The sequence below is a fragment of the Odocoileus virginianus genome, chromosome 18 (assembly GCF_023699985.2).
Source record: "Odocoileus virginianus isolate 20LAN1187 ecotype Illinois chromosome 18, Ovbor_1.2, whole genome shotgun sequence".
Classification (NCBI taxonomy): Eukaryota; Metazoa; Chordata; class Mammalia; order Artiodactyla; family Cervidae; genus Odocoileus; species Odocoileus virginianus.
Window position 1 is genome coordinate 45,972,217 of NC_069691.1, and position 25,817 is coordinate 45,998,033.

General features: G+C 47.9%; 2 long non-coding RNA genes across 5 annotated transcripts in view; one reads left to right on the plus strand and one right to left on the minus strand.

The window, feature by feature from the left end:
• Window positions 1-5,392: 5,392 nt before the first annotated feature.
• LOC110139094 (uncharacterized) lies at window positions 5,393-24,680 on the minus strand. 4 transcript variants are annotated; one of them, XR_011492833.1, is made up of 5 exons: window positions 24,618-24,680; window positions 10,558-10,781; window positions 10,003-10,058; window positions 9,500-9,617; window positions 5,393-9,199 (listed from the first exon to the last, which is right to left on the minus strand). It is a non-coding gene; the product is annotated as an uncharacterized lncRNA (long non-coding RNA). The 4 variants fall into 4 exon arrangements; XR_011492832.1 differs by lacking the exon at window positions 24,618-24,680 and adding an exon at window positions 11,347-11,518; XR_011492831.1 differs by lacking the exon at window positions 24,618-24,680 and adding an exon at window positions 11,347-11,518 and having other exon boundaries at window positions 10,558-10,784.
• LOC139039521 (uncharacterized) overlaps window positions 24,610-25,817 on the plus strand; it is a 57,808-nt gene continuing 56,600 nt past the window's right edge. The window contains exon 1 of the long non-coding RNA XR_011492835.1: window positions 24,610-24,700. This is a non-coding gene — a long non-coding RNA (uncharacterized lncRNA). The remainder of the gene's footprint in view (window positions 24,701-25,817) is intronic.

Consider the following 25,817-nt stretch of genomic DNA (forward strand, 5'->3'; position numbering starts at 1 on the left):
CAACTATGCAAACTGACATGAGCAGACTGGCCTTAAAGGCAGTGGCCTTAACCGAAACTGATAGCATATAATGTGCAGAAGTCACAGGTGTCTCTGTTCAAGGCTCAGGTGCTCCTACCAGCCTTCAATTGGGAGAGGAAACCAAAGAGGGTTCACCTGAGGTTCTTTTTTTTTTTTGGCAGCACCAGGTCTTAGTTGAATCACTCAGGATCTTTGTTTCAGTATGCAGAATCCTTTAGTTGAGGCACAGAGGATCTAGTTCCCTGACCAGGGATTGAACCTTGGCCCTTTGTATTGGGAGCACCAATTCTTAGCCCCTGGACCACCAGGGAAGTCCCCACCTGGGGTTCTTGAAATGTGTTTTCTAATTAACTGTGTCATATAATATGTTAAGGCTTCCCTGGTTGCTCGGTTGTAAAAAATTTGCCTACCAGTGCACGAGACACGGGTTCAATCCCTGGGTTGGGAAGATCTTCTGGAGAAGGAAATGGCAACCTATTCCAGCATTCTTGCCTGGGAAATTCCATGGACAGAGAAGGCTGGTGGGCTACAGTCCATGGGGTTGCAATGAGTTGGACACAACTTAGCAACTAAACAATAACAAATGTTTGGAGCATCAATATGTCTAGAAGGAAGGGGTGCTTTCCTCAAACAAATGGGGAAGTTGGTGTTATTCTCCCTGCTTTTAGACCCATTCACAAGAAGCTCCAACCTAGATTTCACTCGGTACCTCGTCTAAGATGTAAATATCTCTAGGAAATTTGAGACAAAGCAATTCATGTATTTGTGTGATATGGCTTAACTTCACTGCTCGTCTCCTAATACCGCTTGACCATTGAGAATATACATATTTTCATGGGGCTGGGAGGAGGAGAGTAGAAGGAGAGAGAAATTGTTATTTATTTATGGCATACCCCAGTCAGGAAGGGTAAATAAATTGATATTTATTTATTTATGGCATACCCCAGTTCCTGGTAAAGAACCTGCCTGCCAATGCAGAAGATGTGATATGGGGGTTTGATCCCTGGGTTGGGAAGATCCCCTGGAGAAGGGCATGGCAACCCAAGTATGGGAAGAACCCAAGTATTCTTGCCAAGAGAATCCCCATGGACAGAGGAGCCTGGCGGGCTACAGTCCATGGGGTCGCCAAGAGTCGGACACGACTAAAGTGACTTGGCTCGAATCCATCAGTTGGGAACACCTGGGTTGCAGTGTCAATTGGGGGTGGTGAAGGAAGAGATTTGAGTGTAGGGGTTGTTAGAAAGGAAAACAAGTACTTGACAAAGAAGGCAAAAGGGCTCAAAGGAGATTTTTTTACACTTTTTTTTGGGCTGGGCTGGGTCTTCATTGCTTCATGGGCTTTGCCCCAGCTGAGGAGAGAGGGGGCTACTCCCTAGCTGTGGAGCATGGGCTTCTCACGGACGTAGCTTCTCTTACTGCGGAACACAGGGCTCTAGGGCGCTCAGGCTTCAGTGTTGCGGTTCCTGGGCTCTGAAGCACAGGCTCAATAGTCATGGTGGGATCGTCCCGGGTCAGGGATCAAACCTGTGTCTCCTGCGTTGGCAGGTGATGCTTCACCACTAAACCACACGGGGAGCCAAGATTTTTTTTTTTTTTTACTCTGATTTTACGTGTGGGAATGGGCATGTATGTGGTCTCTCAACCATGCATGAAGTATCTGAAAATCAAGTCCACACATCTGGATGAGTTAAGCAGGGCTGGGGCCAGTGGATAAACCAGAAACAGTTTTCAGCCCCTTCCTTGACAATGAGGCCACTCTATTTCCTGTCCAAGAGGTCTTCATGCATAATTGTAGATTTTTTGCAGCTAAAGAAGAAGGGCAGCTGCTGCTAATTTAATGACATCCAATTTAGGTGGTATTTACTGAGCCTTATGTGGAAGACACCTTCTTAACAATGTCCCAGCCCAACACAACACTCACCCTCATGTTGGCCCAACAAGAAACCTGACCACAGGATTCCCAGGCCAGAATGAAGGCCTCCGACCCCGTCAGCACTGGGGCAATGCAGGGCCTCAGCCATCACCAGCTGCTCTGACATTTTGCTTTCTCTCAGTTCAGTTCTGATGCTGACACAATGCAGGTTGCTATAGAACTGTTAGAGGTAACTGAAAGAGCCCGCTAGAGCATTTAAAGCATTATTTCAAAATGGGGAAGAAGGGAAAAAAACAGGCAAAGACGGATCTCGCTGGGAGGGGAGTTTGGGGCAGAATGGATACACATATATGTATGGCTGAGTCCCTTTGCAGTTCACCTGAAACCATCACAGCATTGTTAATCAGCTATACCCCAATAGAAAATAAAAAGTTACAAAATAAATAAGAAGGATCTCCCTGCTTGTCGTTTGGATTTTTTCCTTTTATTTTCCTGTTTCCAGAGCACCCATAAGCGGAAGTGCTCACTTCCAGATATCAATGAATTCTGGGCACACAAATAAAACAAGGTAAAAGACATTTTTTTTTTCTTTAAGGCGATAGCCCCTAATAGTGACCGCTCTGCATGGTCAGGAAGTGAAGCAGGAGAGGTTTCCAGGGCATCCGTGGGACAGGAGACAAAAGCTTGCCTCTTCATCTCCGAAAAGGGTGCTTTTCCCAAATTGCTTTCTCAAGTTTCCCTCCTCGAAATGTGAAATGACAAGGTTCCAGCTCTCCGTGAATCGATGATGTTATATCTGGGTCCTAAGCTCTCAGGCCGGCCCTGGTTGAGCTTCTGGGGAGGTGAGGGAGGGCTGGGAAAGGGGAGGGGGGAAGAAGTGGAGGCCCCCAGTGTCTTCTTCTCATGGAAACGTGCAGCTCCAAATTCAACTCTATTCAATATCCTATAATGAACCATAATGGAAAATTAAAAAAAAAAAAAAATGGCTCCAGAGAAAGCAAGCCCAGAAGTGGTGAATAGAGGAAGGAAAAACTGAAGATGCCATTTTTTAAAAAAGTGGGAATTACTGACTTCAAGGGCAAAGAAGAAATCTCCCTCAAAAGGAGAAAAAAAAAGCCTGAGGGTAACTGCCCCCCTCCCTCCCCCACTGGGCTAAGTGCTGGGACAAACAAACAAGAAGACGGATGTGCCCAGTAAATCATCTTGGGGTGGGGGAGGGGTTTGAATAGAGGCAAGGAAGAAACGCAGAAGCCAGGCCTAGTGTTCGCAGATTCCTGCCGAGGCCGTAAGCAGCAAGGGGCCCGGGCTATGGGCTACGTAATTGGCTAACGAATAATAAAGCCAAAATTGGATATTAACAGCAATTAGTTTCTGTAGAGGCACTGGGGGAAAAGAACTGTAGAAAACCCCATTGGGCCTTAAACCGAGGCGATGTGAAATTAAACCAGTGTCTCAATTAAATGGGAATAAATATTGCCACATCAATCTGGGGACGTGTGACAGGCAGAAGGGAAGCCCCGGGTGACGATGTCCAGGTGCGTCTCCCCGTGTGTCGCAGGCTCTCCGTGCTGTGACCTCTGTCGGGCACCTTCTGCTCCTGACCTGGGTGTGGCCTCTGGTGACCCACCGGCCCTTTCCTTGGGCAGGCCACCTTGACCGCAGGACTCTGAAGATTACTCTAAGGGACCCATCTGTTAATCCTATGGAGACTTGCATCACTAAGGTTGCACCGGGCTGGGCCCAGCAGCTGGGAAAAAGGAAGAATTGAGTTTTCTTAAAAACAGAGACCAGGTCCCGTGGATGGAAGGGCCCTATCTCTTTCTGTCTGGGTCAGAGGGCTGGGGTTTGGAGGCTCCCAGAGCCAGCAAGAGGAAGTCAGACCCACCTCTCAGCCCGCTGGGAACCTTCTGGCGTAGACCTGGAACTGGCAGGAAGGCTGTAAGAGAAATGTATCTTTTTCTTCTGTGCTGAGAGTTCTGCTGCTGTTTTGGCTTCTTTAGAGAGGGTTGTGGGGGTGGGGGAAGGAGGGTGTTTGGGGAGGGCCAGGGCGTGTCGCTGGGGGTGGGGTGGTGGATCGCTGGGCCCTGGGGTAAGAAGCCTGTGCCCTGGGGAGAGGATGAAGGAGGCTGGGTGGGCTTAAAGGGAGGTCCGGAGGATTTCACCCCAAAACCACCGCTTGCCAAGGACTTTAACCGTTGCACTCGGCTGGTGGGAAGCTAAAGGGATGGCTAAGAAGGGCTTTCAGGTTGGGTCCTCTCCCAGCCTGTTGCCAGGTAGCCCCTTTCTGGTTCAGTCCGAGGCTTTCTAGAGTGAAGGATGAGCTGGTGGGCGCCACAGGGCCCGGGGTGGACGAGGGGGAGGCCCGGAAGAGGATGAGGGGAGAGGGATCGAGGGGACCGCACCCTGCCGTCCCAGCGCAAAGGCCAGGCCGGGAAGCGCTGGGGAGCTGGGAGGACAGGCTATCTGCCCAGGCCTTCCGTTTGTGCGGTCTTCGAATCTGAAGGTGTATCCCCGCCCTCCCTTCCTGTCCGGACTCTGTAATCGTCTCTGTTGACCACTGTGTGTCCGTCTGTGAAATAGAGAGCAGAGGTGCGCGGAAAAGTAGCCTCTCCGGGGACTGTCCCACTGGGAGCCGTAGGGAGAGGGTGCTTGCTCTGCCCCCTCCGTGTCTACCCTGATCAGTCCCGAAGCTTCAGGAAATGAGTGTGGACCTAGGTCTTTGGGTCTCCAAGTAACTTGATTTGAGCAAGGGAGAAAAAAAAGTCAGGAAAACAGGAACAAAAAAGGAAAGCAACTCTGTTCATCTTCGCCTGGCTCAATTTAGGGGTCTCAGGGCATGAACAGAAAAAGACAAACGTGTTGGCAAGAGGGTCACTGTGAGCCTAGCAGGCGCCACCTCTAGCCTGCAGCTCTTGGAGAGGGACTAACCCTGAACAGTAAGAACGTGGCACGAAGCAGCAAATGGAACCTCCAGCCTCCTAGGTCTCTTTATTTGTGTATGTCTAAGAAATAGATTGGATTTTAGTTTCAAATAAACCTCTCTCCCCCCTTTAATTTGGAGAAAGTCCCTAGTGATCCACAAGGTTTAATTTTTTGGGTTTACGCAGCCCTGACCCAGGTCCTCATTTTGGGGGGTAACATTTCCATTTTAAGACAAATGGAAGGATTAGAAAATGAAAAGGTGAATCTATTGAGAGTTGCTGACACTTCATTTCTGACCCCTGAAACATTCCTTGCTCTCAATAAAGTCTGATCTTTTTTTTTTTTTTTTTTTGAGGCCATCTAAATTTGGCGCAGTTCTCTCCAGGCCTCCAGCAGACCCGCATACAGTGGCTCATAGCAGCACAGGTGGACAGGAATGCATCCCGTTTAAAGTCTTTTTCTTCTTCTATGCCTATATGGGAGATGCAATTATGTATTTTTTATATATATTTAAACTGAAGTCAAATTGATAAGACTTGGCAAAAACACCCAAATAAGAGAATTGTAGATGGGACGTGGAAGAAAACATCTTTATTAGGTATTAAAATTGTCATAATTGTTGACATACTCAGCACCGTGAATCACCCAGGCAAGCCACAAACACAAGCCACCACCACATCCCTCAGACCCTGACTCACTAAACCCACCCACAGAGTATCTGAGGAAGGGTGGCTCCATCTGTCCTAGGAAGAAGGCTTCACAGCTGCCCCCGGAGGACGCTCTTCTAAGGTTGGAACAAGGGGTGGGGATATTATGTAAGTTCAGTAGAAGGAAAGAGAAAGTTATTTCTCTGCAGAGATAGGATAGGTGGATGGATTTTGCGTGTGTGTGTTTGTGTGATTCAATACTTTCCTATAAATACTAGCAATGGATATGACTGTGTGAGAAAAATCTCTATATGTGTATATGAGCATATGCCTGCTGAGAAATTACCCCTACTCCCAAATATTTATTTCTCTGGCTAAGGCTCCTCATGAGCCCACAAAAACTGTCCCTTCTCCCCACCCTGTGGGCAACAGGAATGTAGTGATGATAGTTGGAATTTACCTTTGCCTTTGTTAAAAGTTCAGTTGCTTTTCAGCTTAGAGTTCTGAGCCTGGAGGGTCTCTGGCAGGGGAAATAAGAATGTTACCGATTTTTCCTTTGATACATTTCTAAATCCATCTTAAAGTATCTGACGCTGACTCCTTGAGAAACCTTTGAGCTGCCATCAGGATGAGGACCACAATGATGGTGGTGTGTTTGAATGATGGCATGGGTCTTCAGACCATATTCAGTCGGCAAACTGCCTCAAACACGTCCCACATTTTAAAAAAATAATAGTTTTTCTTTCATTTAAGCCATAGGTCGTAATTAGAGGGGCTTCAAATAGGTAGGGGTGAAGATGATGTGGAGAGTTAAAAGAAGACTTCACTTTCCAATACAGGGGGTGTAGGTTCCATCCCCGGTGGGGAGCCAAGATCCCATATGCCTCCCAGCCAAAAAAACCAAAACAAAACAAAAGCAGTATTCCAACAAATTCAATAAAGTCTTTAAAAAAAATGCCTTGAAAGAGCAGAAACAGTTAGGTTTCTTACCTAGGTATTGCCAGGCATAAGCAAGCCTCTAACAGAGCCGAAAGGAAGATGCCAGGACTGACCTTTACCCCACACCTCTATCTGGGGCACACAAAAGGGGCCTTGAAATTACCCAGGGGGCAGAATGGTGTATTCATCGCTGCCATTTCAGCCATTAAAGCCCCCTTCATACAAACACATTTCATAATGAGACCTGGTGAATGCCGGAAAAGCCCCAACAAACCCAGAACACTCCCCCACACATAAGAGCTTTCTGGAACAAGAGTTTACATAAGTAATAAAATAAAGCATGCCCCTCCCTCCTAATGATCGGCAGCAGGAAGCCGGAAGGCCTGGTCCATGGTGCCTGCGGTTTAAACTCTCAGGGAGAAGCGTGTTAGGTTTCCACCTTAGAGGGACATTACTTGGGAAAGGCGTCTGGAGATGCTGGCAGCAGGCACATCAGCAGAGGGCACGGCCACATCTGATGGAATTACAGGGAAGCAATTAGGGAGATAAAGCTCATTTATGTGAACAACTGTGGGGTCGAGGGTTGGTCATCAGAGGCTTAGATCAGCCTCAAAGAACTGTCTGAACAGCCCTCAGAGGAAGGAGAGGAGAGCCAAAGAGGGACTGTTTAGAGGGAGGACTATTTTGAAGGGGGTGGCTGTGGGTGCCTCTTAAGACAACACTGGCTAAGGCCCAGGGGCTAGAGAAGCTGCTTTCTCTTCTGTCCACCAGCCAGGCTGGCCTTCTGGGATCTGAAGGACAGCACTGTGCTTGCAGTTTACATGATGCGGACTGCAGTCTTCTCTCTGCAGGGGTGAGCAGGTTCTGGTGCATTTCTGTCAGACCCAGAGAAGGTTCTGGCAGTGTCTAGATGGGGTGCAGTGAACTTAATCTCACCTGACTCCAGACACTCCCTTAGGGGGGCAAAGGAAGAATCTAAGATACAACAATTACACAATGATTGGCACATAGTAGGTACTAAAAAAATATACAGGAGGAAATAAGGCTAGGGGTCCATGAATACTAATTGACTGAGTGGGAGAGGGTGAGGCTTTGGAGATGAAAGAGGTCCTCAGCAAGTTTCAGTAGAGAGACTCTTTTAGGTTTTGTTTACTGTGTCAGGAATCAAATACAATCCTCAGCATCCCTATGGCCTTGGCCTTGTAGAGACAGGCCTCTGCCCAGGGCTGGGGAAAGAAAGGGATGATCAGAGCAGCCTTTGTGGGTAGGAAGATCCAGTTCTTGGCCTCCTTTCTCTGCAGGGACCTGCCCTGCCTCCATGTTCTCCACCTGGAAATTAATGAGTTTAGGTCTCCACCATCCTCTGGAGCTCAAGGTGGGGGTGGAGGCGGTTAACACAGAGCTGGAGGTGGTTAACACAGAGCTGGAGGTGGGATGGGGCTGTGCCTGTGGAGAGCAGGGGGATCCGTAGGACCAACTGCTGCTCTAGGTCTGTTGATGTAGAGACAGGCTGATTTGGGTAGCAGGTTCTTCAGGGAAGGGCAGGTTAACCCTTTGCATTCCCTGAATGGTCTCTTTCAAAAATAAGCTTTCCTCAGACCCCCTCCTGTACACATTCTGGTTTTCCTTCTGTTCAGATGTTTAAAAGGCATGAACCCTCCCTCCTTGGGTCTAGGTAGGTTCCTGCGCCTCTCCCCCTCATCATCTCCCAGATCTCTGCCTACAACTGCAATCACAGCCGCAAAGAGGAAGTGAGAGGCTCCCCAGAGTCCTGGCCAGACTTTCGGCTCTGACAGAGCTTGAGAATGGTCCAGGAGTTTGATGCTTTCCCCCTCTGTATCTCAATGACTTCCTTAAGCCTGTAATACAGCTTCACAGCAAAGGGGGACAAATCCCTTCCCTACTCCCTTCCAGCGGGCTCCCGTGCCCCCACCCTAAGCGCAAGCAGACCCCAATATATCTGCAGCCCCAGCCCTGGCACAATCTGCCAGTCTTCTGGATGCCCGGTTATTTGTTAAAAGAGGGTAAACCAAAAGCTAAAACCAGAGCAAAAACGCAGCCGCGAAGGAAGGTGTCGACCCGCATACAATGCACCCGGAGCCCAGAGAAAAATCTGCACACGAAGCACTCCGCAATGCGCTCACAGCATCCTCCCGCCCCCATCTGTGCTTGCACAGATCTGTGTTTCCGTCACAGAATCAGCTTCTGTTTCTCTGAGTTTGTTTGCATCTCTAAGCCCCTGTCTGTCACAAGCTACACACCTCCCCACCCCAAAGGCTTCGGTTGGGGCAGCCCAGCCGGCGCGAGCCCGCGACCCCCGCCCCCCGTCCACCCCCACCCGCTCCCGAAGCCGCGGCGCGGAGCTCTGCGGAGGACGACTGGGCTCTGTGGCTCCTTGCTCGCAGGGCCCTCGCGGACCGACGGGTGCTCAGCCAGCCCCATTCTTGGCATTCACCGCGTGCCTTAATTGTATGGACATTTAAATCAAGGTCCGCTGTGAACACGGAGAGAGAGGCCTTTCTCCTGAGGAAGGAGAGGAGGAAGGAAGGAAAGGTGGAAGAAAGCAGGGGGCGGTTGGGGAGAAGATGGAATGAGAAAACGGGAAAAACAAGTAAAAAGCGGCGCGCGTGCGTGCGCACTGACAGCGGGGAAAGGCGTGGGGGTGGGGGAGCGCCGGGAGGAAAGGACCACAGCATCCTCTCTACCGCAGCTCCCCAGTCACACAGACAATGAGATAACAGCGACGTCTTGCAAAGCCTCTTTGTTCTCCCCCATCCTTTCGAATCCAGGCTTTTTCCTGCAAAGCGGAGGGAGTGGTAGGTTGAGGGGTGTGGGTGGAAGTGGGAGACGGAGGGGTGCCTCCCCCCGCTTTAATTACCCGATTTCCCGCGCCCCTTCCCCGCACCTCGCCTCCCCTGTAGCCCCAGACAATGAAAAAAAAAAAAAAGCAACCCACCAACCCCACCTCGCCTTAACGCAGCAAATCCTACCCACCCACTTCGCCCTCAGCTTTGCCCAGGAAACTGAGGGGAGCCGGGAGGGGGAAGACGAGGGGAAGGAACCCGCAGGGCAGCAGGCGCTCCGCTACCGCCTTTACCTAGCTTGCTGAGTCCAGGCGCAATCCGGCCGGGCGTGCCGCAGGGGCGAGCTGCCGGGGTCCGGGGCCAGAATCTGGGGAATCAGCCTTCCAGAACTCGGTTGCTGCAGTCCTCTCGCTCAGGTCCCAAGTGGTGGAGGGGAAAAAGGAAAAGGAAAAAAAAAAAAAAAGAGGAAAAAAAAAAACCCACCCATAAGACCGAGGCCCATCTGGCCTCTCAACAGCTTTGTCAAGTCTTGCATACGCTAAAATGCTAATGACCTAGATAGCTCATGCAAAATGCAGCAGGGAGGGAGGGAGCGAGGGAGGTGGGAGGGAGGAAGAGAAAGAGTGGGGGGGGGGGCACAGCGAGGGAGGAGTAGACGCAGGGGAGGGGGGGGAGGGAAGAAGGGAGGGAGGAGGCAGAGAGCGAGCGAAGGGGAGAGAGAATATATGTCTTCTAAACACCCCTACCACTCTCCCCACCCCACCCCACCCCACCCCAAACTGTCAACGGGCTTTACCAGGTGAAGGGTGGGCACAGATTTAAAAGGTCACTCTTGTCTAATGCGCTGGATCCCTGGGCCAAAAAAAAAAGGGGGGGGGGAGGATCAGAGGATGAGAGTCCCTAAAACCAAAGGGATAATATGACATTATTTTCAGCCTTTCCCTCTATACCCTCCTCTACCTCTCTCTTCCTTAAGTGTGTACATGGACATACCAATTTTCCATCAATTTCTCAGATCTCCTATCAACAGACACCAGTATTCTCATCCCCAGCAAAACTCATCCTGTGAACCCAGAGAGGGGTTCAAACAGACCCCTTCTTTTCACAACCCTCCTCCACCTAGCCCATCCCCACTCACACTATCCCCTCAGCCCTTCGGCTTCATCTCTGGCTTCGACTCTGCTAAGCCTCCTGTTCCACAGTCTCCTCTTCAACGCCCAGATCTCGAGAGGGTGAGGCAGGGAGCAGGAAAGCCAAGTTAAGTCTATCCGATCTCCCACAGTTCCGCTCCCGTACCCAGACAAACCAGCAAATGGAACCCGTTCCCAACAATGACACTGTTCAATCATACCAAGAGGCTAAATAAAATTCGAGTCCCCTCGGAGGTCCGCACGCCCGGCGGACAGGAGATCACTCGTATTCCCGAACCAGCGCTCCGGCGTGTCCCTTCTCGCCGAGCCCAAAGTGCTTTGTCCGGGGTGGGGGGCGGGGGGGGTGTCCACTCAGGTCTTCGTCTTTTTGTTCTTCTTGAGGGACTGGTCTCAGTCCTCAGCGTTCCAACGAAAGGCAGTAGATCTACTGGAATAAAAAGGCATCAAGAAAAATGTACATGCACATGAATGAAGGAGGGATGCGGAGAGGCGAAGGATGTCCGCATGTAGGGAGCGGCCGCCAGGGCCCGGCCCTAGTGGCTGCCTTCGCTGGGGAACGGGGCGGGCGGAGAGAAGGCGCTGGTGGTCGCTCTCCCTGGCAGAAGGAAATGATAACCATGATAAGAAGCATCATGGTGATGATCATGAGCAGGATAAAAAAAAATTCAGAATCTCCCTTTGGTGAGCCAGAGCATGCGTGCAGAAAGGTCTGCACTGCTGGCGGAGGCGGCGGCCGGGGGGAAGGAGAGGCGAGCGGAGCAGGAGGCAAAGGTTGCGGCGGCAGCACCCTCAGATGAATAATAATAACGCGCAGCGCAAGTTGCGGTTGAGCCTGGAAATCCAGCCCTCCGCGTGAACTCGCGTCGAGCGCGGATTGCAGGGGATGGGGAAGGAGAGGGGGGAGGGGAGGGAGGAGGACGGAGGGGGAGGAGGGGAGAGAGGAAGGCAGAGAGGGAGAGAGAATTTGGAACCTTTTCATTTATCCTTACCAAGCCCTAATCTCGCTCGCCGTCCTCTTTGGGTGAGGTCGATCCCCTTTTTAAAAATTGTTATTCCTTTAACGGATTATTCAGCTAAAAGAAGCCACATCTGCTGACTGTACCGAAAACAAGAGGATTAGGAGCCGGTCCACAGAGCCGGGCCCGCAGCCCCCCACCCCCTCTCTGCACCAGCACACGTCATTCTCACTGCCCCCGGGTACCTCCCTCTCCTCCTTGCTTGGGGAGAGCTGTGCCAAGGAAAATGCGGATTTGGGGAAAGTGAGAAGTGGGAGCGCTCGGAAGAGCGGGAAAGCCAAGTCGGGAGGTGGCGATTCGCACCCCCACATTCACACGCGCTTCCGTTTATCCGTTTCTATGCTGGGAGAAGGGAGGCGCTTTCGCCGTGCCCACACGCGCGACACCTGCAGTGGGCCGTGCCCTTCGCCTCCTTCACGTAACCCCGGCCGCACGGGTTCCGGGACCGGCAGCTGTCCTACCCCCGGCCCCCAGCTCGGCTCCCCGTCCTCCGCCCCGGTGGCCGCCGCCCCGCGGCTGGTCCACCCCCTGTCTCTCTAGCTTCGGCAAATGGAGTAGGGGGCTCGGGGCACCGCACGCCCTCTGCTTCTAATCCCAGGCTGGGGTCGCGGGACGAGGGTTTCCGCCGGCCGCGGCGCGGGCGAGGCCCGGGGCGGGGTGCTTGGGGGTGGGGGGGGGCCCTAAGGAGGATGCGGTTGACATCACTGCGGAGACCGCGCGGCTGTCCCGCGGCTGCAGCGACCGCAGCGCCTTCGCGCCTCCCCCCTCCCCGCAGCCGGAGCCGGCGTCAGGGCAGGACAGCGGCGGGGGTGGGGAGAGGGGTTGTCATCCGGGGGGAGGGAGTCCCATCCCCGCCCCCCTGCAGTCAAGGTGAACGTGAAGGAGAGCGGGCGCGCGTGTCCGCGCTTCTGGGTACGTGCGCGCGCCCCTCCTGGCTCCCCCCGCTTCGCGGCCCGCGGCGCCCTCCAGCCAGCCCGCCAGCCCGCGCCGCCGGGGCCAGATGGACGCCCGAGATTAGAGCGCGCAGAAGTGCGTCCCCACGTCCGGCCGCCACCCGTCCCGCGAACGTTTAGACTCACTTCGGGAGGCGCCTTTTGTTGTGCTGCTGTGCCCGTGTGGAGTGTTTTTCGGGAGCGCTGGGTTAGCTTGGCCTTAAGGAAGGGCTCAGAATGAATCTGCCCGTGAGAACAAAACCCAAAGACACCCCCACCCCGACCCCCAACAAGAAACCCAGCGCCAGCAAGGAGGAAACTTCGGTCTTTTCCCGGGAGCCGGTTCAGCAGCCGCGGGAGCCAACCCTCACCCCGGCGATGTCCGCACACGCAGGTCCCATCTGCTTCCCCTACTCCGGCTTTTCTTCTTTGATGACTTTAAAAGAAAAGAAAAATCTTAAGTGTCCCTCGGGCAGCGCTGGATTCAGAGCAACGAGCGATGGGTAGCAAGAACAAGCCCCTGACAGCTAAAAGCAGCTCCTTAAATCAGATGGCCCGCGCGCGGCGGCCGGGAGCGGTCCTGCGGGGTCGCGGCAGATGCGCGCCCACCGCGCGGGCACTGTCCCAATGCATGGTGACCCTGGGCTCTGCCCGGTTCGCTTCCAGGCCATTTCGGTTCTTGCCAACTATTGGGTATTTGCCCCCATTAAAAGAAGAATAGCACAACCTCTTAGCACTGGCTTTTTGCCTCTAACATGTACCACGAGAAGCATAAAAATAAGCAGTTTTTGTAAATTCTAAAAAGCGGAAAGTTTGCTTAAAATCGAGAGAGACGCAGACATGGAGAGAAAGAGACAGAGAGAGGAGCGGAAAAGAATATAAAACACTCCTGTAGTAGATTTCTAATTTCCGAAGACTGTAGTTTGTGGGAAAGAGCCGTCATCTGGGTTGTCTCTCCGGGGAAACTTACCATTCTGATAACGTTGCCCGCAAACTAAAATATTTTCGTGGTGGAAAAACTATCTTGGCGGTCGCTTGGCTCAAGACTTCCACCATTTTGATGAGGGTTTTAGATTCAGGACTATGTGTTTTCTATTTACTAAGAATTCCTTTAAGCAAGCAGTTCCTGAAGCCCTGCAACGTGGAGGGATGGGGGCCGAGTTCCAGGTAACCCTGACTGAAGGGCAGCGGGACACACTGCTTTTGCCCTTCCCTTGGCTTTCTTAAAGGCCTGGTTTTACTTGAGAACGGTTTCAGCGCGGTCCTTCTGAGCCCGTTGCTGCAATGCAGGATATTTGCTCTCTCATCTTGCGGCATGGGGGGAGGGGAGCAGAGAGATGGTTTTGTAACAGGCTCTGCAGGCCTGAGTGGGAACGCCTTAAACGGTGAGCCCTGGTTTTAAAAAGAAAAGGAAAGAGAAGAAAAAAAGAAAGAAAAAGCAGCTGATGCTGAAATAATAGTTAGAGCATATCCCTGGGGCTTTCTCCAACGAGGGGCTCACGAATCCTTTCCCCTCCCCCAGTCACAGATTTCATATCTGTTTTTAAACAGTCTCATCAGATGCTGGGACATTTGTGATGGCTTCTTAAAACCTAAACCCTTGGGCTTAAGAGCTGTCTGTTCTCCTGATCAAACTCACCCCAAATACTAACACGTTAAGAAATTACATTGTAAAACCTCCCCAAATCCGATTGACGGGGCTGTTTGGGGCCCATATGGCTGGACAGCTGTGCAACTCCACGTGAAAAGACACCATTGCCCCTCGGATGGTATAAAGCAGGGGTTCCCCAGAGAGCTCAGACATGACCTAAGTATTAGCTTAGCCTGGGGTGAAGACTGAGTTAAATCTCTCTCTTCTTGGAGGTTAAAATAAAGACAGCAACAAAAATCACAAGAGGTGTACTTTTGAATTCATTGTAAATTGCATGCCTCCCGCTGGTCCCACCAAAGGAAGGAAGAAGACCCTGAAAAATAAACTCTCTTTCCAGCTTACCACAGGCATGATCTTAGGCAAACTGAAGACACAGGAGGTTGGGAAGAAATATATTATTTGCCAAGCGTACCACGCGTTAGTGACATTTGTGGTTCCCTGTTCAGAGAAGTGGGGTTCTGACCTCAGCCAATGCCTCAGTGTTAACCATAAAGAACGGCCATCAGAGCGCGATTTCCATGGTGAGAAGCTGAAACCGTGCTTTAAAAAGGAAAGCCCATTATGAAATGCAGGCGGATTTAATTTTTAATATGATGGCGGATCCTCTAACGCATTCTTTGCTGGTGTTTGCATTCAGGACGAGTGATTCATCCTGTGGCAGAAATCAAAATAACTCTCTGCAGTACTTTGAAAACGGGCGCCTCGTTTTTAAAAGTGTCCTGAAATAGAATATTCTATAACCTTCAAGTTGTGGTGGCTGGAGAAATTGAATATAAGACTCTGTCCCTACTGAAGTGTGCAGGCTAGATAAGAAACAGGCCTGTTCTTACTTATCTATGTGTTCATTTGTGTGCTGCGTCCTCTTCAGGCCTTAAATATTTTAAATAAATAAGAGAAAGGGGAGAAAAAAAAAAAACGCTCACAAGTCAAACTGGAAAGTGAAATGGGAGAAGAGATACTGGTTAGAGGATTAGATTAATAAACTCTGAGTCCAAAGTCAGTCAACATTGTTTTGGAGAAATTATTTCAGTAGTGAAACTGCATCTTGTGAAAACTTTGCATAGATTTAGCAGATACTGAAGTGTTCCTTTAGTGTCAGTTCATATCTTTGGAAATAGCCCCAGATAGTTCTGCAGTGACTGTGGCTTCAAAAAAATTAAGCAATTTTGGAGATATTATTTGAGTGGCATAGCTAATGATGGAACCCTGGAGATCATTTGGTTTCTTTCTTACTTGAATAGAAGAGGAAAACATGGCCTAGAGAGAAGGAAAAATTGCTTCTAGATATCATGTGGATGGTTGGTAGCAAATTCAGCGATAAAATTAAGAACAAAACCAGTTCTTTTTTTGCCTGTATGTTTTTCTCATATCATATTTGAACTTTAGGTTTTCTTAGGATTTTGTAAGTAACAGCCCACTGACCCTAGCAAGTACCTTTTGTGTGTAGGTGGGATTTAATTTTGAAATTCAAGTTTTTCTCTTTAGACTCTCTAGTTTGATGGATACTTCAGAACAAATTTAGGAACACACACACTGCCAACCTCTTGTGGCCCCGGAAGGAAAGGCCAGAGCCACACAAAAGTTTCCGAGCATGTGGTAGAGTGAATTAAGTGCCACAACAGGCCTGGAAGATAATGACATAAAGTCAGAGCTGGAGGTTTTGCAGAAGGACCCCGGGACAGAGGTCTGGCAAACAGCATCCTTTCATAATTATTTTGGAGAAAGGATAAGGCATGTGACAAGTTCCTGATACAGACCTAGTTTATCAGGTGGCCGTTCTGAAGTCAGTTTGTTTTGTTTCTGTGTTATTTAATAAATTATTCATATCGTATAAAAAAGGGATCTTTGGGGGAAAAAACCCCGAAAGTGAAAGAAACTGTGGTGTGGTGAAGATGACCTCTGTGACCTTGGGCGAGTGGGTCACTCTATCATAGAGGATATGAAACCTTCAACAGGAGCTACTTGGAGTAGATGATTTCTAAAGTCCTTTCAACACCAATAATGTTTGATTCTGTTGTTTAAAAAACAGAAAATCCACATATTCCCGAGTCTGGAAAGTATTGTTTCCCTTTTAAGATCTACTCTTAGATACCGTTCTTAAGATATCTTAAGATACCATTCAGGTCCTGAAAAGTTGAACCTAGAAAGCTTTAAGGAGGGTTGTATGTGTGTTTCAATGACATTCATCTGAAAGTACAACGCTCTTTATTCTTGATGACCCTCTGGGTCGGGAGAAGGTCCCTTTAGCAGGTGAAAGCATTTTTCAATCGCTCTTAGAATCCCTTGCCACAGTGGAACTGTCTGCCTGTTTTGCCTTCACATAAGCAGATCCAAGCTGAGCCCTGTAGCAGATTTAAAAGCCCTTCCCTTTAGCTCCGTCCTGACCTAGATTGCCGGATGAAGACTAATGATTCATTTGCAATGCTTATGATGGGCATCCAGGCAGGGTCTTCCCTCCCCCTTGTTCGGAAAGAAACCCTGTTATCCTTATCATCTGATATTACCACAAGTAAATATTTTTGTTCAAATTGCTACATAGGGCATGAGGCTATTTCCTAATGAATTATCTGCCCCAGGGAGATCTATAACTTGCCAGTGCTTCAGGCAATTTTTAGCATGTGTCAGATTGTGTTTGCATTAGAGAATTTGGACTGGTTTTTTTTTTTTTTTTGGTGCAAGCAAACTACAGTTTTTTCCTTCCGTCTTTCTACAGAGATACACAATTCAACATACCTTTACAAAGAGGAAAGCCTTGTTTGTGTTTAATAAGAGTCTGACGGGAGCACGCACGTAAACAGTGTTCTTATACATAAAGGATCTGGTCGTGGAGAGGAAAGAATGTTGGTATTCATATGCCGGATACTGTTTTAATGCAAACTGGACAAGGCTTTCTTTGAGTTTCATTTCAAGGCAGCTACCCAGTAAGTTATGAAACCAGCGCGTTACCCTTGGAAAAATGGTCCTGACTAATAATGAGATGCCAATTGGTGTGTTCATTACATATACAGATTTGAAGCAGAATTAGTAGAAATTACTGAAATGGAAATCGTGTCAATCACAACTGAGACAGCTGACAAGTCAGAAGGAAAAAAAAAAAGCCAAATGTGATTCATATCTTGTAGGATTCTGTCTGAGGATGATTTAAATAAATTTGGACATTAGGTGGTGACAAGATGAAAATGAAAAATAACATCCAATTGGGCAAAAAGACTGTAGTAGGCCTGGGGGAATGTGAGGAAAAAAAAGGAAAGGGGAAAGGGAAGATCGAGGGGGTCGTTTGGAGGATGGCTTGTTTGTAATGAATGAATGAGTAGATGAAATTTAGAATATTTATTTCCCAGTAGCTGTCACTGAGTAGACATTCAACTGTTGTTCATAAAATGAAATCAGTGTCCCTTCTGTGTTGAGCAGCATCAAGCAGGTTATCTGCATATAAACCCTGCTGGGAGGCTACCGTATCCGCAGTGAGCAGTTCAGTACAGGCAAAGTCGGTTTACTACCCATCTTTAATTTCCAAATGCGGTAGACAGGCGTTTAAAACACTGTATGGGAAACAAAGGCTGCTGCATGCCAGGCAGCTACGGGCCAGGCACAGTGCTGTTTAGGTGTTTTCTTTATGTGATCTAAACCTCACAGCCTTACTAACCCCATTTTAAAAGAAGAGGTAACTGCTTTCCCGAGCGGTTAAATGACTTTGTCAAGTGCATAAACTGGAATTGGAATCCAGTTAAGACCGGCCTCTAAGACTCCATGCCGCAGGCTTCCCAGAAGAAACAAGAACGACATTATATAATGTAAAGCTGATACAAAAAAAAAAATGGTAAGCGTTTGTCCTGCTTCCTGTACCAACTTGGAACCAGCAGCATGAGACCGACAGAGCAGATGAGAAACACCACTTAAGATAATTTCTCCTGCTAAACTCTGGTGTACACTATGCAAATATGATTGCAAAAGTGGGACATGATCAACACTTTCAGGCTAGTTATCTTTCAAAGATGATACTTGGAGTAATCAACATAAACTTAGTATACTGTATCCTAAATAATAAAAATGTTGGCCTGCATCATTCTGACATCTGAGTACAACCTACCAAGCCTATCTGGATGATATGTAGTGATAATAACCTCCATCCAGAAAGCATCTTCACAGTCACAGCTTTTCGTCACGTGGGGTAGGGTGGGGGAGGGGAGCTGGAAAATAGAAAAGGACTTAGGGGCTCCCAGAGTACCTGGGGGAATTCTTGGGGTGGAGGACTGTGAATCAAGATGAATGTACTTCCATTTGGTTCTGGGAGGTCTCCCGCTTCCTGTCTCCCTCAAGGCAGGCCTGATAAGCAAGAGCCTTGCTCCGCAGAGATGTTTCCTGTTTTTGATGTGTGACTAGATACCCTGAGCTGGTCCTAAAAAAACAACCACCACCACCACCAAAAAAGAAAGAAAGAAAGAAAAAAAAAAAAAAAAAGAGGAAAAAGCCAAACATGGATTGAAGCAAGTGATGGAAAAGGCAGAAGGTAAAAATAACTAAAAAATAAAATAAATTTTAAAAAAAGGTAGGAGGGAATAAAAAAAGGAATGATGGAAATTTTGTTTTTATGGGATTTGTTTCTCTGTTTAATACGTATTTTAAAATTTTTGAGCTGCCCCGGAACAGGCAACGATCACATTGCATTTCAAATTCCTTAACTTGTCATATGTCAAAGATATTACAGATCGTTGTTATGATATTACCAAGAGTTCCTTGTCCGGTAAAGCAGCCAGAGGGCCCACAGAATGCTGTCCGCGTTGGGTGGGCTACTGGTCTGGGAGCCAGGAGGCCTGGGTTCTAGTTCTTGGTTTGCTGCAGTGACCTTGGACAAGGCACTTTCCCCCCTGGGGGATGCAGGAGGTGGACCTAGGGCTCCAACCTGCATTTGTTCTGTTCCCCACTTCTCAGGGCTCCCTCCTGATGCTTGCAGGATAACGTTCCAACGCTGAAACCGTCACCTCACTACGTTTCTTCTCATGCATGCGTGCATGCGTGCATATGGGCATGCTGTCACTGCAGTCGTGTCTGACTCTTTGCAACCCCATGGACTGTAGCCCGTCAGGCTCCTCTGTCCATGGGGTTTTCCAGGCAAGAATACTGGAGTGGGTTGCCATTTTCTTCTCCAGGGGATCTTCCCAACCCAGGGATTGAACCCGTGTCTCTTATGTCTCCTGCCTTGGCAGGCAGGTTCTTTATCACTAGTGCCACCTGGGAAGTCCTTCGTCTCCTCAGGAGATTTTAGGAACCCCTGAGCCAGTGAAGGGTAGCTAGGGGAGACAGAGGAGGCTTTACTGGCGTTTCTGAAATTATACCAGGTTTGCGTGGGTCCTTGTCTTCTTGCACCAAAGGGGGTGAAATCTGAACAAGCAGGAGTCTGAGGGCCCAGACAGATGCAAGACCACATACCAGCTCCACCACCTACTTGCTCGCTGACTTTGGCTAGTTTTTCACATACAGTATGTGAATGATGATAAGGCAGACCTCACAGGGCTAGTATTTACTGAGAGAACATCCCGTTAGTGCCAGTTTTGGACTTCACTCTCTGCGTTCTCTCTGAAAGGCAGGAGGGGGCCAGTGATGATCTCTGCTCCTCCCACCGTGTGCCTCCCCAGTAGAAGAGGAGGCAGGGAAGTGGGCAGGGGAAGATGCCACGGCCTGTGCTGTGAGGTCCACGGCTGGCCCCAATCTGAGCAGAAGGGGGACCTGGGGAGGGTTGGATTCATGACTCATGTTCTGTAGTTGATCCACCATGCTCTCACTGAACAAGCAATTTGAAAACAACATATTATGAAATAGGGAGAAACACAGCTATGAACTCCTCCTGAATCCTGGTGGGAACCTTTTGGAATGCTGAGGGTCTCAGAAGCTTCCACGTGGATGGAGCTGGAGCAGGTGGGAGTCATTGCCTTCTTGAGATGACCAGACATCTTGCCAGCCCCCTACCCACCGCACTCTGTGTGGAGTGGTCAGAGATGGAAGAGAAATTTAGGGCCAGAGGAGTGAAGCACCTTCCCTCGGCTCCCTAGTTATCCTTAGGTGACTGGAATCAGAGAGGACAGGGCTTGCACACGTGTCGTGGGGGGGCGGAGGAGGGGCGGAGGAGGGCACAGACGTGAAGGGGTAGAGTTCTGTGCAGGGGTGGGGCGGGGTGGCTGCAGAATGGGGGACCTGTTTCTGCACTGGGCCTGAGCACACCTCTGGCAGAACTGCAAGCTTCTGAGGGCCTCTTTCAGGCGGATAATAGCTATACCTACGTCAGAAAGTGGTAATCAGGATAAAATGGCACCGTGTACAATAGATGCTTAACACAATGCCTGTCATAGTATGTGCTCAGTCACACTAGCTGAAGACATTTTTTTAACTGAAGAAAAAAGGCAGCCATGTTGCTCTTGGCCAAGGAAAACTGTTCCTGTTCTTGGCTTTCTTCTTAGTGAAAAAGCCAGGGAAGTTCCCCAGCTGCCCATGGTAATGGCATCACCATTAATGGTGGAGAAGGCCAATTGTCAGTCCATTTTCCAAGGGTCTAAGCGAGTCTCTCTCTTTTGGAGACCTGAGTGTTAAAGTTAAGGTCTGTTTTCAAGAAAGAGAGGGGCCTACAGTATCTACTTTGTCATCATTTCACTTGTAGTACTATCTATTAGCAGGAGTGCAAGGAGACTTTGAAGACTTTAGCTGGGGATGTGAAGTTCTTTGGGGATATATGAGAGACAAGATGAAATTTAGGACTTGTTTGATGTGATGGAACAGCACACACTGAGTGAGAGAAAGAGTCAATTTTTAGCATCCTAGGGGAGGCATTGTAAAAAGACATCTTCTTACATAGCAGGGTCCTAGACCCTTAATTTCTGGCAATGAGAAACCTGAAAACTTCATGAAAATTAGCACCTAAAAATCTTAGATAAGATATATGAATATTCTTTTAACTGCCTAGTAGAGTTTGAAGGAAATAAACACAACTGGACCAGAGATAAAATCTAGCTATATGCTATTCATAAGTGTAGCATCCAAAACATGAAACAAAAAAGCTAAAAGGAGAAAGATGAGAAAAGAAATAGTAGGAAAGAAAACAGACGTAGTTTATTAATGTAATATAAAATAGACCTTTTTTTAAATGTTATATAAAATAGACTTGAAGACAGACATTACTAGTAATAAAGATGGTCTTCACATGATGAACAATTTAAAAAGGACATTTAAATAGAAGAATAGGTCTAACATTGTATGCCCCTAGAAACATGCTTCAAAATATAAAAACAAAAAGTGAAGCAATTTCAGGGAGAAAATGATGAATTGGAAATGATATGAAAGCTTGCCCAGTCATGTCTGTCTCTGAGACCCCCAGGACTGCAGCCCACCAGGCTCCACTGTCCATGGAATTTTCCAAGTAAGAATACTGGAGTGGGTTGCCATTTCCTCCTCCAGTGGAAGTAATAGTAAGATGCTTTAATGTACCTTTCTCCGTAACTGATAAAAACAGAAAGGATCTTGTAGAAGGTTTGAACAAAACATTCTCAAGCTTGCCCTTATTAATAATTAGAAAAATCACATTCTTTTTGTGTATATGTGGGACACTTAGAAAATCTGATCATGTACTAGCTCAGAAATGAAGTCCCAACAAATGCTGTGATATAATGTCATACAGATTGTATTATTTGACCACAGTATCATGTAGTGAGAAATCTTAGAAAAAAAAAAAAGAAAAATCCACCTGCTTCTCTCCATACATTTGGGGGCGGAGGGAAAGGCATTTCTAAATAACTCACTGCTTCAAGAAGAAATCATATGATAATTAATTAATGAATTAAAATTCTACTTATCAAGATTTCATGTCTTTCAATCACAGAAATGAGTAAAGGATAACACATAGGCTGAAGATGCTTATATTAGTAAAGAAGAAAGACCAAAGATTAATAATCTTTATGTCAAACAGAGGAGGTGAAAAAAAAAAGGGAAGAAAAACAGAGTAAGCCCAAAGAAAGAAGAAGAAAAAAAATAATGGGGGAAAAAGTGATGAGAATCAGACTCTAGTGACATCTGGAATAGGTCCATAGCTACTTTACAGTCAAGAAACATCATTCCATTGAAAATACCTATCCCTTCTAGGATCACATAATCTCTCTCCCCCCAAAGACCCTTCCCACTGAATCTGCACCATCTTTACAGTGGGGGGACTAAAACCATGTTTTGTTCATCTCTGTAGGCTTTATATCTAGCTTAGGTGCTCAGCAATCCTATTCGATGACTTTTCCTTTGGAGTTATTTATTTACTCTCTTGGCTGGATTGTAAACTCTTTGAGGCTGAAACTAGATCTTTCTCAACTCTGTTCCTCCGCAGCCTGTGAGCGAGGACTTGTGAAAAGGAGCCACCTGATATTTAAATGTGTTTGAAGTTGTATTGAATTTGTAGAGAGAGCATTAGCTTATAGGCTGGAAGAGAAATGGAAGGAGGAAGGTGGGAGTGATTTCTGATTCGTTCAGACTTGGGAATCTGATCATATTCAGAATAGGCTACTGATGACCTTCAGCACAGAAAGAAATTTCCTGATGCCTAGGTGTGATTTTGAGACTTCTTAAGAAACTTAGGGGAAAAAAAATACTAAACTCTCCACTGGGGAAGGAATACATACCTTTCTGATTCCTGTCTGTGGTGGGGAAGAATGAGTGATTAGGGGTAAAATGTTTTAGAGTTGGATGCTACTTAGTTTTAAGTTCCCCTCTTCTTTTATTATGATGGCTAGATATCCATATAAAACTTACCCCTTTGACCATTTTAAACAGTACCATTCAGTGGCATTAAGTACATTCATAATGCTGAGCAACTGCCATAATTATGTATTCCCAGAACTTTTCCAATAATGATCTCAAACAGAAACTTCATCCCCATTCCCTTTTAACTGTGCAATTTTGCCAGTTTCTTCATCTGAGAATCAGGGCTAATCATATTATCTATTGAATAGGATTACTGTCTGGATTAAATGATGTAATGCATGAAAACTGCTTAGCACAGTGCCTGGCACTGTGTTTCATTGGGTAAGTAGTCAACAAATGTTATTATAGAAAAGGGCAAGGGGAGAGGAAATTCACGTCCTCTAGAGCTGGGAGGGCGACTTGAGGGAAGCATAGTTCAGGAAAGCCTGCTGGACAAGGTCTTGATGGGGCTGCTCTAGAATCACACCTGGTGACAAGTACCCTCTCCAGTCTCAAAGCTGTGGGACTAGGGGAGGTTATCTCCAAAACTCCTTCCACCACCAGCGTCGCACCTGGAGTGTGGCGGGAACTCAAGAAACGCACAAATAAGTGAATGAATGAATGAAACATACGCAAACATTTCACTGCTCCCTGGGAAGTAGAACTCACTTAGTTGTCAAGCTATCAATCAGAAGACTGAGGCTCAGAAAAGTAGTGACTTGTTTCCAGATCACACAGTTTGGGGGAAAGTTGCGTTAAAAAAAAAAAGCCAAAGTTCCTAAGCATATGGTGTAATCTTAACTTGAACCAGAACCCAGAAAAACAGGAGAAAAACCTGAGAAAACCCGAAAGGTCCAGGCAATGCCTAATTTTAGAGGCAAAGTCTCCAAATGTTCGGTGACATTTTCCTGCTCTGACTGTATATCTGATCCAGAATGTTGCAGATAATTGCTTTTTGTTCAGGGGAGAACATTTCCTACCATTTCAGGGGCAATGGTCATTCTGGTAAGGAGGACCACAGAAAATAACTATTTTTAAAACCGTAATTCTTGGAAGAACTAGGAATTTTTAAAAGACCCAAAAATAGCCTGCACATTTTCACCTCATCCAGCCTCAGTTTTACTTGTCAGGTATAAATAATAATACTCGAGAAGCAGCAGTGAGAATTAAATGAGATAAAGACTGTCACGATCGCTTTTGCAGTGCCTGGCATATGGATGCTGTTCAGCAAATATTTGTTCCAAGCAAAGGGAGGTATTATTGATGATACCCTCCATTCCTATCAGCAGCCCACTTGAGGCTGCTGGGAAGATTGGCTGGTTCTGTAGACACTTTGTTTGCAGTGTGACCCAAAGAATAACCTAGAGGGGCGGAGGTAGCCATTAGGACTGAAGCAATTTGTAGCAAACAAGTCCTGCTTTTTTGCTTTTCTGCCCCAGGCTGCAGTTAGTCGGAAATGGCTTTCCACGTTTCCTGGAAACATCCAGAAGGGTTTCGGGATGTGAAGGCTGTGCCTGTAGGTTTTCAATCCATTCTCAGGGACAGAGGTCACTGGGCATAGAGGGGAGTCATCGTGTACCCAGACAGAGCGGTGGGAAGACTCCCGTCTTGGGAGCCAGGATGCTGGCTTCTAGACCTGGCGGCTTACTGGCTCTGTGACCTCAGGCAAAGGGCTTCACCTCTCTGAACCTCAGGATCCTCTTCTGTGAACCAAGGGGCTGGGAGTACATGATTTCTGTGTCTCTCTCCATCTCGACCACACTACATTCTATTTATTTATTCCACTCACAGCTTTCCAAGTATTGCTGCTCACTGAAAATATGAATGTCCATGCATGTGTACAGTCAGACACACATACACACACACACACACACATCCTCTTACATCCAGAAGCGTCACCTAGGGAAGCGCAAAAACCTAACACCCCAGTGAATAGCCACGTTACTCACCACCTTCAGAGTGACAAAGCCCAGCAGCTTCTGGACTAGGACCTCGTCTTCCTTGTGACCCAGTGCTTCTGCTGCCAAATGAGGTAGAAATGCTGCGATCTGATTTCTAACCCCTAGAGCGACTGCTGCTGCGGCTGCTGCAGCCGCCCGCCTTTTCGACCATGGACGCAGCAGCCGCACAGAAATGCTGAGCACAGCACATTTCTCAGCACTGGAGGGCGGACTGGCTTGCTGCAGAGGAAACTGGGTTGCCATTCCTCCAAGGGCTATTTCTGCGCAGTGGGTCTGGGTGGTGGGAGGATATTTACTTTTAAACCTTGCACTCCTCAAAGGGATGACTGTGAAAAACCTTGGCTTTGCCAAGATCAAGCCTCCCTTGTGGAGTCAGATTCAGTCATCAGGAGATTGTGATCTTACTTCCTGCCCCAGACTTACACTTAGGGATCTTGGTGTTTGTGGATGAGGATGGTGACAGGGTCTTTAAGCATCCTTAAATGCTAGGGGAAAGGCCTGGCTTTTTTTTCTAAAAAGGTAATGTTTCTGCGGGCTGCCAGGGTTCCAGGAGACCTCAATCTGATAGGATGAGATATGCTTTGTGGTGCTGGCTTTCTTGGCATAATCTTTTGGGAACAGAACAGGGCAGAGCCTGGAACTCATTCGCTATGGGGGTGGAGTTTGCTTATTAATTTCCACAGATGTCTCCCTGAATTCCTCACTCAGCTTTTGGGGTGCCAGTTTCACCGGTGGCTGGTCTTTTTTAAAAAACATTGTTTATTTTTTAACTGGAGGATAACTGCTTTACAATACTGCATTGGTTTCTGTCATACATCAACATGGATCAGCCATGGATATATATATGTCGCCTCTCTCTGAGCCTCCCTCCCGCCCCCACCCCATCCCACCCATCCTGGTTGTCACAGAGCACCAAACTGAGCTCCCTGCGTCACACAGCAAATTCCCACTGGCTCTCTATTTTACATATGGCAATGTATATGTTTCCACGCTACTCTCTCTGTTCCTCCCACCCCCTCCTTCCCCTGCTGTGTTCACAAGTCTCTTCTCTGTGTCTGAATCTCTATGGCTGCCCTACAAATAGATTCATCAGTGTCAATGATGACTAGTCTTTGCTTCCCCATAAATTCTGTAGCTGATGGGCTCTGGGAGTTTTTGCCATCCTGACTTTCTGTTTTCTCATCTGCA